At 47.5% G+C, this 17059-nt stretch overlaps 1 protein-coding gene across 1 annotated transcript in view; it reads left to right on the forward strand.

The window, feature by feature from the left end:
* The first annotated feature begins 10361 nt into the window (after positions 1-10361).
* LOC119431941 (uncharacterized) overlaps positions 10362-17059 on the forward strand; it is a 117954-nt gene continuing 111256 nt past the window's right edge. The window contains exons 1-2 of the mRNA XM_049656697.1: positions 10362-10490; positions 10611-10727. The gene's annotated coding sequence lies outside the window, so the exon portion shown is untranslated. The remainder of the gene's footprint in view (positions 10491-10610; positions 10728-17059) is intronic.

Below are 17059 nucleotides of genomic sequence, written 5' to 3' on the forward strand. Positions count from 1 at the left end.
CTTTCCTCAATAGTCAAGGCATTTAGCAAGTGCCCCCCCCCCCCCCCCCACGAAAAAATTCCTGGCTACGGGCCTGGCTGAGGATATATATATACTATTACTTAATACACATTACTTCATAAGCACATAAAAATACGGGAGGCTTCCTCAGGAGCTCGCTGACAACGTACAATTGTTTTCATTAGAACAGAAACTTATTCGTTCCGTGTTAGCCGCTGGGACACCCGGTGTGCGTGCGTGCGTGCGCGTGTGTGCGTGTGTGTGTGTGTGTGTGTGTGTGTGTGTGTGTGTGTGTGTGTGTGCTGTGTGTGCGTGGTGTGCGTGTGTGGTGGTGTGTGTGGTGTGTGTGTGTGCGTGTGCGTGTGTGTGTGTGCGTGTGTGTGTGTGTGTGTGTGTGTGTGTGTGTGCGTGCGTGCGTGCGTGCGTGTGTGCGTGCGTGTGTGTGTGTGTGTGTGTGTGTGTGCTGTGCGTGTGTGGTGTGTGTGTGTGGTGTGTGTGTGTGTGTGTGTGTGTGTGTGTGTGTGTGTGTGTGTGTGTGTGTGTGTGTGTGTGTGTGTGTGTGTGTGTGTGTGTGTGTGTGTGTGTGTGTGTGTGTGTTGTGTGTGTGTGTGTGTGTGTGTGGTGTGTGTGTGTGTGTGTGTGTGTGTGTGTGTGTGTGTGTGTTGTGTGTGTGTGTGTGTGGTGTGTGTGTGTGTGTGTGTGTGTGTGTGTGTGTGGTGTGTGTGTGTGTGGTGTGTGTGTGTGTGTGTGTGTGTGTGTGTGTGTGTGTGTGTTGTGTGTGTGTGTGTGTGTGTGTGTGTGTGTGTGTGTGTGTGTGTGTGTGTGTGTGTGTGTGTGTGTGTGTGTGTGTGTGTGTGTGTGTGTGTGTGTGTGTGTGTGTGTGTGTGTGTGTGTGTTGTGTGTGTGTGTGTGTGTGTGTGTGTGTGTGTGTGTGTGTGTGTGTGTGTGTGTGTGTGTGTGTGTGTGTGTGTGTGTGTGTGGTGTGTGTGTGTGTGTGTGTGTGTGTGTGTGTGTGTGTGTGTGTGGTGTGTGTGTGTGTGTGTGGTGTGTGTGTGTGTGTGTGTGTGTGTGTGTGTGTGTGTGTGTGTGTGTGTGGTGTGTGTGGCTCGCATTCACTAGCCCCAATCCTCCCCACAGGTTCCCCACAATCCCAAACTTCTTTCATTTCTCTTCAGAAAAAGAATTCAGAGCCCTTCCATTACTATGATGATGGAAGCAGCGAAGCTTTGACTACGTTGAGTCTGCTGTAATGATTATTGCTATAGTGAATTTATATATTATCATTATTGACTATATTGACCGTCTTCAGCATGTTCGTCAAAGAGCAAGGACACCGGCTTTCCCGCTCCTGCTCTCGGCGGCTCATATCCACATATCACGTGGTATGAGCCACACGTTATTTCTTTCTTACCATCCTTCTGTCTTTCTTTCTCTCTTTCTTTCTTGTCCCTGGCTCATACCGGCATATCCAATGCGGGTATGCGCCACACGTGATTTTATTATCGTTAATCGTGATATAACTGACGAGCATGTGATGTTATTGATTTAATGACCTATCAGTCATGTTATTCATACATTCGTAACCTTCCATGCCAATTTTGGCATATACCAAGTGGACGAGACGCTACAAAACGGGACGCCAAAAGATTGTTGCCTACTTCGGAGTACACAGACGCGATCTCCTGGAACCTAGCCCATAACAGCTTCGCTGTAAAACGCTTTCGGCACAAGTGGCAACATGCACGGCTAGATCGACCTGCAAGCTACCAGGGTGTCGAACCGGCATTTTTTCGGGTTCGGTTCCCGAGCACCATTCCGTTCCGGTTTGAACCAAATCAAATGGGTTCAAACGGGGGTCGGAGAAAAAACTACAGGAGTGTTTTTTTTTTTTTTTATTCTTTTAGTGCAGCGTTTTCGTCTGTCTGTCACGTTGGTATAAAAACAAATTCATAATGTAGTTTTTTTTTTTTTTTTGTAAATGTTGTGACCTGGCCAACTTAACTGTACAATCCACTGCAAAATGTCTTCCATGGGAGGCGAACGATTGCAACACTAACTGAAGCGAAATAAATAGTTCGCAGGGACACTTAAGGCTGCTTACGTGTGTGAATGTGAAAGCATTACTCTTTATGACCGCAAGTTTATTTTTAATAATTTTCTTTAGTTCATTAGTGTAATTAAAATTAATTTTATTATCGCTCATAAACCAGCAGTTTCATACCCCACAGTTATTTTGTTGAGGAAAACAACAACAATGGCGCTACGTAGCCGCCGCGGTGCCGTCTTGTGCTCCACTTCCCTCGCCGACCTGCGACGGGCGGCACCTCATCTCCAAATAATGCATCCTCGCCGCAATCTTCTGGCAGGCAGGCATGTAGCCTCCTGGCCAGTAGGCAGCACCCCGGTGGCGCCGATGCCCCCCCCCCCCCCCCCCTTCTGGTCGGCCGGTGACGGGCCGTTCTCCAAATCAGGCATCCTCGCCTGAATCTTCTGGCTGGCAGGCAGGCAGGCAGGCAGGCAGGCAGGCAGGCAGCCTACTGGCAAGCGATCAGCCTCTTTGGCGGGCAGGCATCTTCGCTGGGCAGCAGAGAGCCTGCCCGTCCGCCATCTTTTTTGGTACCATTAAATATCGCCACACACACACACGTATTACGCTTTTCATGTACCTATAGTTTCAACGGCGTTTTAGCTTTAACGCGAGAGCATTAGCACTGCTAGAAGTCGAAAACTGTCCGGCGTCAGCGTCAGCCTCCACCTGTCAAATGTGGCAGGTGGCGTCTAGACGGATTACATTCTCCCCACCAGGGGCTCCGGAAGTATATCTGATGTGTGGGGGCGAAGTCTGGGGGTTCATGTCGCCTCGTGCAGTTCTATATATATATATATATATATATATATATATATATATATATATATATATATATATACACGCGCTCGTCGGACTCGCCGCAGGCACGAGGAAGCGGGCCGACAGCAGCTATTAGAGCTGCACTCCATTCAGGCCACGAACCCTGTTTGCTGTCTGCGTAGCTGTCCTATGCCTTGGCGTCACCGCAAAGTCGTTTCGCTGCAACCAGCCATCTTGTGTGGTCTGGCCAGGCATGACGGTCACCCAGGCATTGATGTTGCGACCCCAAAGGATGACGTCCTCTTGAAAGACACGAAACGTCGGTATTTCCACGAACGCCGGCTGCAGGGAAGCGTGCACGGCGTTCCCAGGCAGGACGCAACTGCTGACAGACGCGAAAGCGGTCGTCATAACCTCGAGCTGTTGAGTCAGCTCGGCGACGAGGTGATCAAAACATCCCTGTCCTAGAACCACTGAGGAGGCTTGGACGCCGACCCCGGATGGTGCAACAGGTTTTGCCGACGGTGTTAGGGTGGCGGGCTCCATACCTGAGGAAGCGTGAACGGCGTTCCTAAGAAGGAGGTACTCGGCACGCCGAAAAACCGTGCGAGGAAACACTTAAGGCCGGAAAGCCTTAAGGCAAGTTCGTTGTCGACTGCGCCATTGTAAAGGAATAGAGACCGCACCCGTTCCTGGGCCGGATGGTGTATATATATATATATATATATATATATATATATATATATATATATATATATATATATATATATATAGTAGTAACTGGATTTTTCAATGGGCCAAGCGTATTTAGGAAAATCAGAAGCACAACTTCGCGGTTATCTTAGGTTTTTCTCAGTCGCACTAGTACGTGTATTAAAACTGATGTGGAGTGCGAACAGACGGTTCATGGCGTTGTGCTGCACATGATATTTCCAGTACCATTTATTTGGGGTCATTCTGCAGTGGAATTGGAGAATTTTGGTGCTGTGTGCCTGGACGTGCGGCGGTGTTCCGTTCATTTTTTTTAATAATACAGGATGTTATTGGATGTATAATGTTATGTATACATGGAACGGTGCATTTTTTGTTGTTTCTTTTACTTGTTTCTTGTTTTCGAAAATGCCACTCGTGTAAGTGAATATTATGTGATAATATTCTGAAAGTGGGGGGCTGTGTCACGGAGCGGCATACTTTCGAATGGTTTGGACGCTGATTAACGACACGCCGAATTACGAGCGTCAAAAACGTGGGCTCCTGACTGTGCAGCGTATAATTTACTCGACATCGACACGCCGAATTACGGCCGTCAAAAGCGTTGTGGCCGCTCGGGGTGCCATCTCGATTCCAGACGCGAAACGCCGATTACGGACCCAGAAGTGTGCGTGTACGTCTGCGTGGTATGCCGGGTTCGACCTTGGCCCTTGACATTGGGAGAGAGGAGAATCTACGGTTCTTCGTCCATGGTGAAAGGGACGCGGCCAAGACTGTTGGGAGCTAGGAGCCGTGAATTCGGAGAACTCTACATAGCGGCAGTTTCCCTACATAGGGAACTAGGGAAAGGAGAGGCTATTTAAGCGCAGGTTTTGGGCCCTGCTGATTAGTCTAGAAGCTGAACCTATGCGCTGCTGAGAAGCCGTTGGGGGGCTAGAGCCGTCCAGTATCGCCTGGGCCGCCTGGCCACGTCGGAACTCTGAGGAACTTGTTGACGTACGAGACGTCAAACCAGCGTCTGCAACGAAGCTCACGGTAGTTCGCCTCAAGTTAGCTCAACCTGCTTGAGAGAAGACGTCAAATCTAGATTCCCGGGAAACCCAGCTCAGCAATTCGCATCCACCTCGACAAGATCGGACCGCCAGCCTTCTTCGGGAAAGCTTTGTGCACCGACTTCCACGGTTTATGGACTTGCTGCTGCTGCCCGGCAATGCGTATGACACCATTTGTTTTCTTTTGAACTTTGTTTTAGTGAAAACTGTTAAGTGTATTCTTGTGTATTTGATCCTCGCATTGTTTCATTTGTATATCTACTGTTAATTGCTCGTAGTTATTTGTCTTCATCCTTGTGTATATTAAGTTCAGGTGTGTTAGCCTGTCTTGTGTCTTTTTTTTATTATTCTATTTTATTAATTTGTGTATATTTATTAGCGATAAATATCTCCCGACTCTGGCTCTTTTCACTGTGCTCGCTTGCGTACGGAACGACCAACCAGCTTGTCTACCCCGTCGATCGACTTCGCGCCGACGACGAATCGGGGACAGCTGTGACATAAACTGTAATAAACCTAAGATAACCTCGAAGTTGTGCTTCTGATTTTCCTATATATATATATATATATATATATATATATATATATATAACCGGGCACCCACCCACCCAGCGGGTGGGTGCCCGCTGGCTGGCTCGCGCGGCTGCGTTGAAATACCAGGGCTCTGCCTTCGTGCCGGGCGTGGTCTTCCAATATATATATATATATATATATATATATATATATATATTGGAAGACCGAAGACCACGCCCGGTACGAAGCAACCAGGGTGGTCTTCCATATATATTGGAAGACCACGCCCGGTACGAAGGCAGAGCCCTGGTATTTCAACGCAGCCGCGCGAGCCAGCCAGCGGGCACCCACCCGACAAACAATGCTGATGATTATGATGATGGGTGTATACAGATGAAGACAATGATGAACTTCACAGTCAGCGTTCACACTAACTTTCCCCTTCACGAAAGCGGTCGGCAAGGCAGCGAGTCAGAAACGGTATGAACGCCGAAGATGCGGCTTCAGGCGAGAGACGTGAACGATTTCGGGGCTGCGGCAACGGCGGTCGGTAGCCGAGCTAACAGGAGCGACGCGATTATTTATGGCAGATGTTCTTTCAAGCACGGTGTACGGGCCAAGATACCTGTGAAGAAATTTTTCACAGAGGCCTGGTACTCGAACAGGTGTCCACAGGTGCACTTCGACGCCTGGGCGAAACGAAACGACACGACGCGTCGCATCACAACAAAGTTTCCTCTTATCCTGAGTGGTCGCTGTGTTGGCACGCGCCATTTCACGGCAGTGGGCGACGCGCGCGTCGAACTCCTCTTGTAGAGATGTGGATAGAACGGAAGGCGTAGAGAGAAAGGTGCTGTCCAAAACAAAAGACGGTGCACGGCCGTACACGAGGGAAAAAGGGCTGTAGTTTCTTGTGCGTTGAACGGCAGTGTTATAAGCAAACGTGACGAAAGGAACTATAGTACCCAGTTTTTGTGGCCGGGTGTTTTAACATACATGGAGATCATGTCGGACAGAGTTCGATGGAAACGCTCGGAACGACCATTAGTTTGGAGATGATACGCTGAAGTGGTCTTATGGATGGTGTTAGAGGCCTGCAGGACTTCAGCAAGAACATGCCAAAGAAATATCTCGCCACGGTCACTCAGAACACGAGGCGCGCCGTGGCGCGAGATAATGGCGTGCAGGACAAACTCGGCGACTTCAGAGGCAGCACCAGAAGGAAAAGCTGCCGTCCCAGCGTAGAGAGTGAGATGATCCACGGCAGTGACAATCCAGCGGTGACCCGCGGGTGTAAGCGTAAACGGTCCGAAAAAATCTATACCCACGAATTGGGTATCCCACGAAGAGAGGTCACGAAGAGAGGTCAAACGTTTTTAGTGTTGGAATGACGCACACGAACCGACCTACTTGGCAACACTAGTAGACATGCCAAGCCAAAAACAGCGAATCCCAATGCGGTCGTAGGCAGAGCCCTTGTATTTCAACGCTGCCGCGCGAGCCAGCCAGCGAACACCAACCCGACAAACAATGATGATGATTATGAGGATGGGTAAATACAGATGAAGACGACGATGAACTGCACGGTTAGCGCTCGCAGTACATATGTATATCAACGATCACTGACGAAGCAAAGTGCAGAAAAATGAAGGCTGAAGTCTTATTTAAATCGTGAATAGGCTTGCACCGACCTTTCTTATCTTCTTGCCTTACATGGGCTTGGATAGGGACAAAGAAAAATGGAGACAACGAGAGGCATCCTAACGTCGTGGCGCTGAGACGTGCTCCTGCAAGGGCTGCAGACTAGAGTGCCAGCCTTCCCCTCCTCGAGAACCACTTCAGGATGGAAGATATGTTGTACCAGACGAAAAATTGGAGGACGCTTAAGCTTCGTCTTTAAGAGTTGAACGCGATAGCGTTATCGGGCCCGTTCGCATCGCATTTTTCTTTAAGTCAGCTTCACTACAACATAGAACGTATGAAAGCCCAAAGACCAAGCTTACACCGATCCCCTTAAAGTCGGCTTCACTTATGAACAGAAATGCATTGCTGGGAAGACATTTCTTCCAAGGGCAATATAAGTCGTCTTATATTCAAATGTGGAGGCCCTAGAACCTTTTTTTATTATTTTATTATTTGCTATTGCCCTGACGCGTGCGCGTGTCCAAAACGCATTAGGCAGGTCAAATCCCAATTTAACCTGCCGTAGGGAGCCAACATGCAAGCGCTGTTTTTGCATGTAGGCTCCCTAACCTGTCGACGATGCGAGCGCCATCTGGATAAGATTTTCGCAAGTAGCCTACCCGAGCGCGCCGCTGTTGGTATGGTAGAAATGCAGGTAAAGCGGTTTGTATTTGAGTTCCCTCGTAACAGAATTATGTTTTCTCGTGCATTCAAATAACAGTCCAACACCACCATGTCTGTAGGTTGTCATTAAGTCGTACTTACCATTTTTCTGACGGATTTCACGGTCAAAAATTTAATTTTTTTTCGCTAACACCTTGCGCCGCGCGGAGGGCCTGCGTGGTGGGGCTGGTTGGGGATGAATTTCGCCGCCACGGACGCCAACATAGACGCCGACGCCGCATTTTTTGCGACACGGTGCCCTTAACGCTGTCGCGTTAAAACAGGCAGCGCTCTCGACGCAGAAAAAGCACTGACAAAAAAATTCTCAGAAGTCGCATGCTTCCAGACAATTTTGTTTCCTTTCTTGAAGGAAGGGAGCACCCTTTAACTATTCAAAAGATTCGCTAGCCTCACGGGTGGTGGGAGGGAAGGAGGGGCGGAACAGCTTGAGTGTGGGGGCATGCCCCCACTGGTTTAAAACCTGTGGAGCGCCAACCCCCACTGCCCCCCCCCCCCCCCCAAGGTTCCGGAGCCCCTGCTCCCCACCTTCCACCTGCTAACAGGCCGGCTAGTAGGAAGGAACGACTTTAGGGAAACACCGGCAACAGCGCTAATCGTCCTTTCATAGGGCGCGCCACATCTGTTCCTCACTTCACGCGAATGCAGTGGCGCACATGCATAGCATCCAGTGTACAACAGCGTACTCACTCTCCCGCCGGAGCGCGCGTCGCTATTGGTCAGGCGCGTAAATAAGTTTCAGAACGTTCGAGTCGTCTCTCTCCGACGCGGCGCCGCCACCCGCGAGAAAAATTGGAGATGCATCCACTTAACACTGTAAAGGCTACAAGCTCTCCGCTGGCCGCGAGTCGATTTCTCTCTATCGTTCTCGAGGCTTCTACAGCGCGCGCCGGCGTGTTTATTCGAGCCGCGTAGGCTTTTTCATGTGTGCGCCGATTTCTTGCTACAAACGGTGGCCATAAGAGGCTGATAAATTGATAAAAATCAACTTGTTTATTACGAGTCATGCTGGTTCTATCAGAATGTCCAGAGCGTGGATGCTACCGCACTATCTCTCGGCAGCTTCCGTTTTTCTCAACAATGCTTCGAGCAAATAAAAGGTCTCTCTTTACTAGACTGCTGTGCTCGAAATGACCATTCCGGGAGCCGGTACGGAACGGTTCCTTCGATTCGTTCCGTTTCGGGTTCAATTCCAAAATGGCGGAAAAAATTTGGTTCGGTTCCGGTTCCGGGCAAAAAATGCTCGCCGTGCGGCCAAGCCGTCACTAGAATTATTTTAGGACAAGCTTTATGATGTCTTTTACCATGAAGTATTAGCGAAACCATCATTGTTTTCCTTAACTCCCTCAGCAATTTGACCATTATGGACGCCTTTCTTACTGATTTAGTTTTATTGCGATAGCAATTATATGGACACTTCCACCGGATTTCTGCCGTCGGCGTCACCGTCGCCGTGAGGTTCCGTATAGATAAAATCTTCGCCGCGCGCCGTATGCCCGAGCGGAAGCGTGCGGGGACGCACGCTGACACGGAGAGCGAACGCACTCAATCTTCCCACGCGCAAGCAAGGAAGCGGGAAGCGAGCGCCGGAGGGAGCGGGGGGGGGGGGGGGGGGGGACGCACTTTTACTCTGCCAACAACCGCGCTCGTCGCTCGCTCGCACCGTCTCTTATCTCCACACGGCTCTGACCTTTATGCGCTGTGCATTCGCCGCTCAGTTTCCGTTGAAGCGATATACCGCACGTACCTTCGCCCGCAGCGGCGTATATGCGCTTGCTGCCAGCGTTTTGACAGTCGTTGTCGGCAGTCATTCAGTGTGATCTATTCATGTTTGTTTGTGCGCGCTCACACCACAGTTAGTAATAGTCGGGCCACATTTTCCAACGCACGCTACACATGCAATGCTGCCCGGATCGGCAGTGCAGCGCTACAGGGGTGGCCCTTCGCACGCGCTGCCCACGGGCAGCGCTTCTCATCAACACCACCATTTCACACGCGCCTTCTGGTGGTCATCGAGTCTCTCTTCATGTCGGTCTACTTACGCCGCAGCACACCTGCTTACTTAATCAGCTCATGTTTACTACAATTCATATTGCTACCAAAGCCGCTCACCTTACTTCGTATGACATTGCTGTGTTGCTATCGCATTCATTGCTTCGCCCTTAGTGCGAAACTGTGACATCTTTTATTTTGTTATTACAGTTAGCACGAGTTAAGTCGTAGGCTCGGTTTGAGCGGTGAATTAAATGTTATGCGTAAGTGTCAAATGACCCACTGAGCGAAATGCAGCTCCACTAACGTGAAACCTGGGGAGGTGCGATGCAAGCCGTGATGCGCCGCTAATGGGCTCATACTGCCTTAAGCAATGGCTCATAAACCCGTAAACGCGGCCTCCCCATTAAGACGACGGAAGAGAAGTGAAACTCTACGCTGGAATGATGAGCGGCAAGGCAGCCGGCTGTGGAAGACGACGACGACAACGACAACGAACGCGGGAGCAGAGGCACGAGCACGTGCCGAGCGCGAGCAGCAAGCCGCTTGCTTACCGTGACTACGACAAGAGACGCCAACAGCCAGGGCGTATAAGGTGCTTCGCACCTAAAATTCGGGTTCGGTTCCGGTTCGACACCCCGCAAGCAACACGCTGACTCATTCAAGAAATATGCTTTGTTCTGGAATACATCGGCCTCGGTAGACCGTTGGATGATTTCAACCAAATAGTAAACACTAAAAAAAATCTCTCACTGCATGAATTAAGCTCTATTTGCTCTTCTTATTTTCCTCTTTTTCTTCTCTTTCTTTTCACAGTGTCACAACGATTGTGGTGCCATCTCTCCGCAAGATTTTGTAGCTATGTAATTTAGGGGCGCTGTAGTGGGAAGTACACTGACTAGACCTAGCCGTCTAGCCACGGCTACAGTCCCTAGCCACCATAACGTGGCATGGTAGGGAGGCCACAGAGGTGGTCTTTTGGCGTGGTTTGGAATTCGATAATTCATTCGGTAAGTCTGCTCAACATGCTTACTTCGGATGTTGCCGTGATTGCGGCACAGTGCGGCGGTAAAGACATGTGGTTGCGATGATGCGTGCTTCTACGCAACCGTCCTAACTCTTCATTGCAGACAGCGGGATTAAACCTTCTTGTGGAGTAACCTCACTGAACGGCGTCATCCAACGGCGCTTCATACAAAGCTTGATACGACTTCACTGGCTTGGTGCGGTGGACTGGATCGTGCAAGGTGAGCGACTAACTTGCTTTAAAAGGTACGTACTTCATTCGGATTAAGTGACAATGGCGACGCTAAAATGAAAGGCCTTATACGATTACCTCGGTCATATATCGCGTGGGTTCTTGTTAAAATAAGCGCGAGACGTGGCCGTTATTTGAAAAACGTCTTCGCGAACGCGTAACATTTTGCCAGACAAAGAATTTAACAACAAATTTGACATTTATTATTTATTTTAATTTTTTGCAATAGATTTTATGGCTGTTCCGCCGGCAGCCGGACAGCGGTGGGCACATGGAGGAAGGAAATAAACCTTCCATCCTCCATAGTACCGTCAGCTGTCCAACCAACCTACTTTGTCCCTTGTGTGATATGGTCATATAAGAGATCATTTACCATGCAAAAATAATACAGGGAACCGGGGCCCTCATGAGACCACCTAATACGGGTGTCACACGGCGCAATTTTGATCGCGATCAAGCCAGATCCGGATCGAATTTCTCGGTCGTGATTGGCTCCTTTGCGCAAGCTGCACGAGAAAGCCAATCGCAGTCGAAAATTTCGATCCGGATCGGGCTTGATCGCGATCAAAAAGTCGCGTCAAGAGTGGAACGCGATAGCGTTATCGGAACCCGTTCGCATCGTATTTTCTTTGAGTCGGTTTCACTGCAACACAGAACATGGGAAAGCCAGCTTACAAAGAACAAGCTTACACCGATCCCCTTAAAGTCGGCTTGACTTTTAACAGAAATGCATTGCTGGGAAGACGTTTTTCCCAGGGCCAATAAAGTCGTCTTATATTCAAATGTGAAGGCCCTAGGACCTTTTTTTTATTATTTTATTATTTGCTATTGCCTCGACGCGCGCGCGTGTCCGAAACGTATTAGGCAGGCCAAGTCCCAATTTGACCTGCCGTAGGGAGCCTACATGCAAGCGCTTTTTTGCATGTAGGCTCCCTGACCTGTAGGCTCCCTAATCTGCCCAGGATGCGAGCGCCATCTGGATAAGATATTCGCAAGTAGCATACCCGAGCGCGCCACTGTTGCTAAGGTAGAAATGCTGGCAAAGGGGGTTTGTGTTTAAGTTTCCTCGTAACAGAATTATGTTTTCTCGTACATTCAAATAACAGTCCGACGCCATCATGTCTGTAGGTTGCGGTGGAGTCGTACTTTACCATTTTTCTCGCGGATTTCACTGTGAGAAATTCAATTTTTGTTCACTAACACCTTGCACTACGCGGAAGGCCTGCGCGGTCGGGGGGGTTCAGGATGATTTTCTTCGCCACGGACGCCGACACCGAAGCCGGATTTTCTGCGACACGGGGTAATAAAGCGGGCGGTGCAGGATCTGAAGGGCACCTAAGGAGCAGCGAGGGGATTTAAGGGGTGGTCCTCGGGTTGGGGCGGGAGCAATCCGGGGGTGTTCACATGCAAGATGGGCTTGTCCGCGATACACACCTGACACGCGGAGGCCTCAGTGAGCACCAAATCACCGACCAGTCTGGGTTCCAACCTTGATGTTCCCGCTGCCCCGTTGGTGCCCCTGGAGGCACCGCCAATTAAAGTATACTAAATAATGACACGTTATTTACACTTAGTGCTATATGCGCAAATTCCAACTTCGCTCGCGGGCTCCGCTGTCAGATCAGGTTCCGTGAACGCAAACCTAGGGAATTTCTGCGAACTGCCACCGAATTTTATTTCGCTACACGTTTCTCTTCTATCGAAAGTTGATGCGGTCTTAGGCTACCAATGGGAGGCTACTGCCACGAGAAAGTCTGTACAATTCTTACAGCTTCCATAAAAACAGACACCGGGATTTTTTTTTTCTTTTCTCTTTCTTTTTTAATCTCTGTGTCATGCTCCCAATTTTATTGAGAGTAGAGTTCATTTAGAAGGTATATCAGCTGTGAAATCTAATGTAATCGCACTTTTATCTTGCTGGCTCTTTTGAGTGCTTCAAGCCAAACAAAGGAGGAAAAGTGGCCTCGATTATCTAAGCAGCAATGCTCTTTTATTTCTCCTGAATGGGGGCATACTTACAACAGGGACTTTTTCTTTGCCTTTTCTCTTTTTCTCTTTTCCCTGTAGGTGTGCAGATGAAGTTATCAGAATCTGCAACTCATTTGTGTCCACTTCCAGCATCTACTTCCATTGCACCATTGTAGAGCACATTTCTGCATAGCGAAGCTGCTGAGTTGATCTAATACCACCCAGGCGTCTGTGTCCTTCACAAGGAAAGACAGCCCGGACGCAAGAAGACGACCAAAGCAACTACATAATCTTCTTTGCAAGACTGTTGAGTGGGTTTTCTTTTTCTTCTTTCCTGTTACGTACTCATCCACCACTACCTTGAGATGAATCCTAGTATGCTTCAAATGAATGGTGCTGTTGCTTCAAATAATGCCAGCTCTTCTCATACTGCTGTGGAAACTCTGAACAGTCAAGGACTTGTGAGGCAGTATAGTGCTTTCAGCTCTACTTACCTTGTTGTGGTGAATCCAATAAGCCCGTCACTCGTGTCACGTCAAGAAAATGGTGATGATACAGTCACTTTTCAGGTGATTACCACACTTTTGCCATCACCACTCACATCAGTTACACCCCAGCGCTTGGCTTCCAGCACCGATTGGCCTGTGGCAAACCTTGTAAGACCACCTTTTTTGCAAACAGCTCCACCACAACTGGCAGCTGGAAATGTGGAATTGCGTCCATCCCTTCGCCCAATCTCAGGAATACTGCCGTCTGTGCCATCATTCCAACCTTCGTCATGTACCAACTTTGTTCCAGATACTCGATTGCCTAATCAGACATCACAGATAGGCCAACGCACTTCTGCTTTCCAGCCAAGAGCCTTGCGTCGCTTGTTGCCAAAGGTAACCACAGAGTCAGTCAAACCGACTGTTTCTACTGAAAATGCATACACCTACAAGGGTTTCAAAGCCAGTGGAGTGCATTGCAACAGCAACTCTTCACCAATGTGCAAAACAGCATCTTTCAGTCATCTTGGAGGGCCTGCAACACACTGCCAGACTTCTAGCTCAACAAGCGTTGCCGCAAAAGCTTCAGTAAAGGTGCCTGCAAGTGTGAATGCAGTAGCAGGGGCTAACATAGACGTGACAAGTAATATGATGCTGCCAACAAAAGCTAAAGAAACATTTCCATCATTGGTGGAACAAGTGAACAAAGATATAGTGTGCAGTGTGGAAAAGGATGCAATGCATATGCAGCCCAGTGCAGTGCAAACAATGGTTACTGAGCAGAGCACCATCTTCCAATCTTCTGACAGTTACAGTGCACCAAAACCAAATGGGTCACCAGTTCACTGCACTGTCAATAACTCAAGGCATGAATTTGATGCAGTAGAACCTCACACTTCTACTAGCACCCAGGACTCTACAGGTGTTTTCATGGATGCAGAGAATGAATCTCTTGGGAACTACCATCTCTCGGGAAAAGAAGGAAGGTCACTGTATATTGATGACTCTGCCAGCTTAGAGCAAGACTCTCTTGAAAAAGAAGCTTGCCTTTTAACTGCCTCACATAATCCTACGCAAGTTGCCATAGAAGAAGAGAACTTACCAGCTCTTGACTGTAACTACAGATCCAAAAAAGGTGATTGGTCCCTTCATCTTGACAGTGCCACCGACAACTCAGGGCACCAGTTTGTTAAAACAGATCTAGATGTTCGTAAGGGATGCACCACTCTTAATTCAGGTGAACCAGTCAGAAACTTCGAAACTCTTGTCACTTGCAGCACATCAGAAAAAAATGAAACAGATCATTTTCATGGCGCTGTCAATGACTCAAAGTGCCATTTCGATGAATCAGTGTTGGATGCTTGTATTATGCCAAATGTTTCTGCAGGGATGACTGTAGGTAATGAAAACTCACGAGCACATCACAGCTGCTCTGCCTTGGAGAAAAATAGCTGCTCACAAGTTATTGACCACGCTGTCACGAATTCAAGTACTCAGTCCCATGGAGCAAGACCTGACACTCATTTTAATAATTCTAATGATTCTGCAAGCATTGCTGTGGATAATAATGTCCCGGTAGAGGACAAAAAAGTTTGCCGTCTTGTTTGGCAAGATAATGATATTGATTCTGAGGAAGTTTTTTCCTTCGCTGATATTGTTTGTGAGCAAGAGAAGGCTGAAGTGCAGGGTGAAGCGAACAGTTGCAGCGATAATTTAAAGCTTGTTGACAGCAACAGGCAACCTGAAAGTAAAGGAGTAAAATCATCCAGTGTTCGGAGAAAACAACCAGTACGAGCTTGCAAATGCCTACACTCATCTGCTAGCAACAAAACTGCTGTAATGGAGCGAAAACCTCAAAAGGCAAAGAAACGAGAGACATCGCAGTTCACCATCTCGGTGCCAAACTGCATTGGCCGTCCATGCATTGTTGTCATGAGTCAACTAAATGACAAGGTGATAAAATCTGGACATGTTAATTTGACGACTGTGCCAGAAGAATCTCTTTTCATGAGCAGTACATCACTTGAAGTAAAATTGTTCCCAGGAAAGATTATTTCAGTTGCCAGCTGTGCAACATTACAAGATATCCATGATCAACCATCAAAAGGGGAGTCTGCTGAACAAACACAGGGTGATGATTTGTCAAAACTACTGGAGGAACGTCGTGCCTACATGAGCCAGCTGCATTCAGTCTTTCACACTACTGATCACAGCTCGATGTGATGCTGTAGTATTGGGTGCCATAAACTGTTTTCTCCGTTCTCCTTCATTAACTTTCTTATTGGCCATTTGTCATGTTCTTTACACTATGTATAATGACACTGTCATATTCTAGAGAAGCATTAGTGTCTTCTGTCAAGGAACTATAGTTTGCAAGCAAACTGATTAGCTAGGCTTCTTCGAAATGAGCACAGCTGCTTTAAAAGCCTTTGTAAAGTAGATAACAACAATATCGTCTGACATGTTCATGTTTTTCTTTGCTGTTCTAACTTGAATTATTTTGTAAGAAAGTTTTAAGTTTTGTTCGCTAATAAACTATATTGCAGGGCAGAGAGGGCATTATAGCTGTTCACAAAAAGTTGTGCAAAATACAAGCAATAAATGAACACTGTTTTTCTCCTGATGCTTCTGTTCTCTTTTTTTTGGGTGCACACAGAGATATTTAATTTTCATAACTCCAATTACTTTGTGTTTAGTGCAACCAAGATGATAACCTTTCCAAAATCTGCTGTTGGCAAGCTGCTATATTCACACTGTGCAATTTAATTGTGATCTGCTATTTGTGTGAGCCAATTTGCTATTTGTGTGAGTCTGTGTGCTGGCTCACTATGATTAACTTCTCAATAAACGCCAATTGCAACAACGTTCTACCTTAACTAATTTTTTTATAAATGAGGACTACATATTGAAGCAGTCTTTAAATAGCCCTGAGCAGATGATGCATGCACCTGGTGGTTAGAGGATATATGATGTCAATCCCAACATGTCGCCTTGCTGGTTTTTCTGCAAGCACTAACAGTGGCATTTTTCAGTTTTCCTGTCAAAAAAGTTCATTCTTGCTAGAATTTCATAACTCATTCACTTATAATTCCAATGTAATATTTTGCACAGACGCTGCTTTATGCCTGCACAATCTGAGATTTGGCTTTTTACATTGTCGAAGATTTTGTTCCAGTTGGCCTTCAAGTAGATGACTTCATTACAATGTGGGAGGAAATCTGCTTGTCGTAGCAGGCTGTCTTAACCGGCTGCCATGCACACACAGCACAACACCCGACATGCTTGTACTGTTTACTGCAACATTACCTATTTTTTCAAGCTTGTGAATGCCTCTGTTTTTAAGCTGTTTTACTAAACTGGTGTGATAGCATAAAGTGGATTGTACAAATTCCTTTGAAGAGCTGTGATGTAGAAGTTGTATTGAGATTTCATGTGCTGTTTTGAACTCTTATATTATGTAATGTTTCTGTAACTATGAGAGATTTATGCCTGTAATATATGCTGCTCCCATTCTTGTTGACGCCTTTGCACTGGGATGCACTTCAAGTTGGTGTCCATGTGAATGTAGCACGAAGCTGCAAAGCTACATGTAGCTATGTGCACTCTTCTGAATATAGCTTGAAGTTGTTGTGTCAATGTTTCGTGCTGTTATCATTTGGACTACTGAGAACTCACTGAACATTAGTTCTAACATGTCCAGCACTTCCACTGAGCTTCTTATGGTAGCTAAATTGGACAGTCCCACTTTCCTGCCTGCAGTAGTGCAGGCTCAGTGGTGATGGGCTTTCTTTAAGTTGCCCAATGGCACAAAGTTATAATATGTTTTGTAACTGAAATAGGCCTGCAGTGGTCTGGTCCATTCGCA

Source organism: Dermacentor silvarum, chromosome 1 (assembly GCF_013339745.2).
Source record: "Dermacentor silvarum isolate Dsil-2018 chromosome 1, BIME_Dsil_1.4, whole genome shotgun sequence".
Taxonomy (NCBI): domain Eukaryota; kingdom Metazoa; phylum Arthropoda; class Arachnida; order Ixodida; family Ixodidae; genus Dermacentor; species Dermacentor silvarum.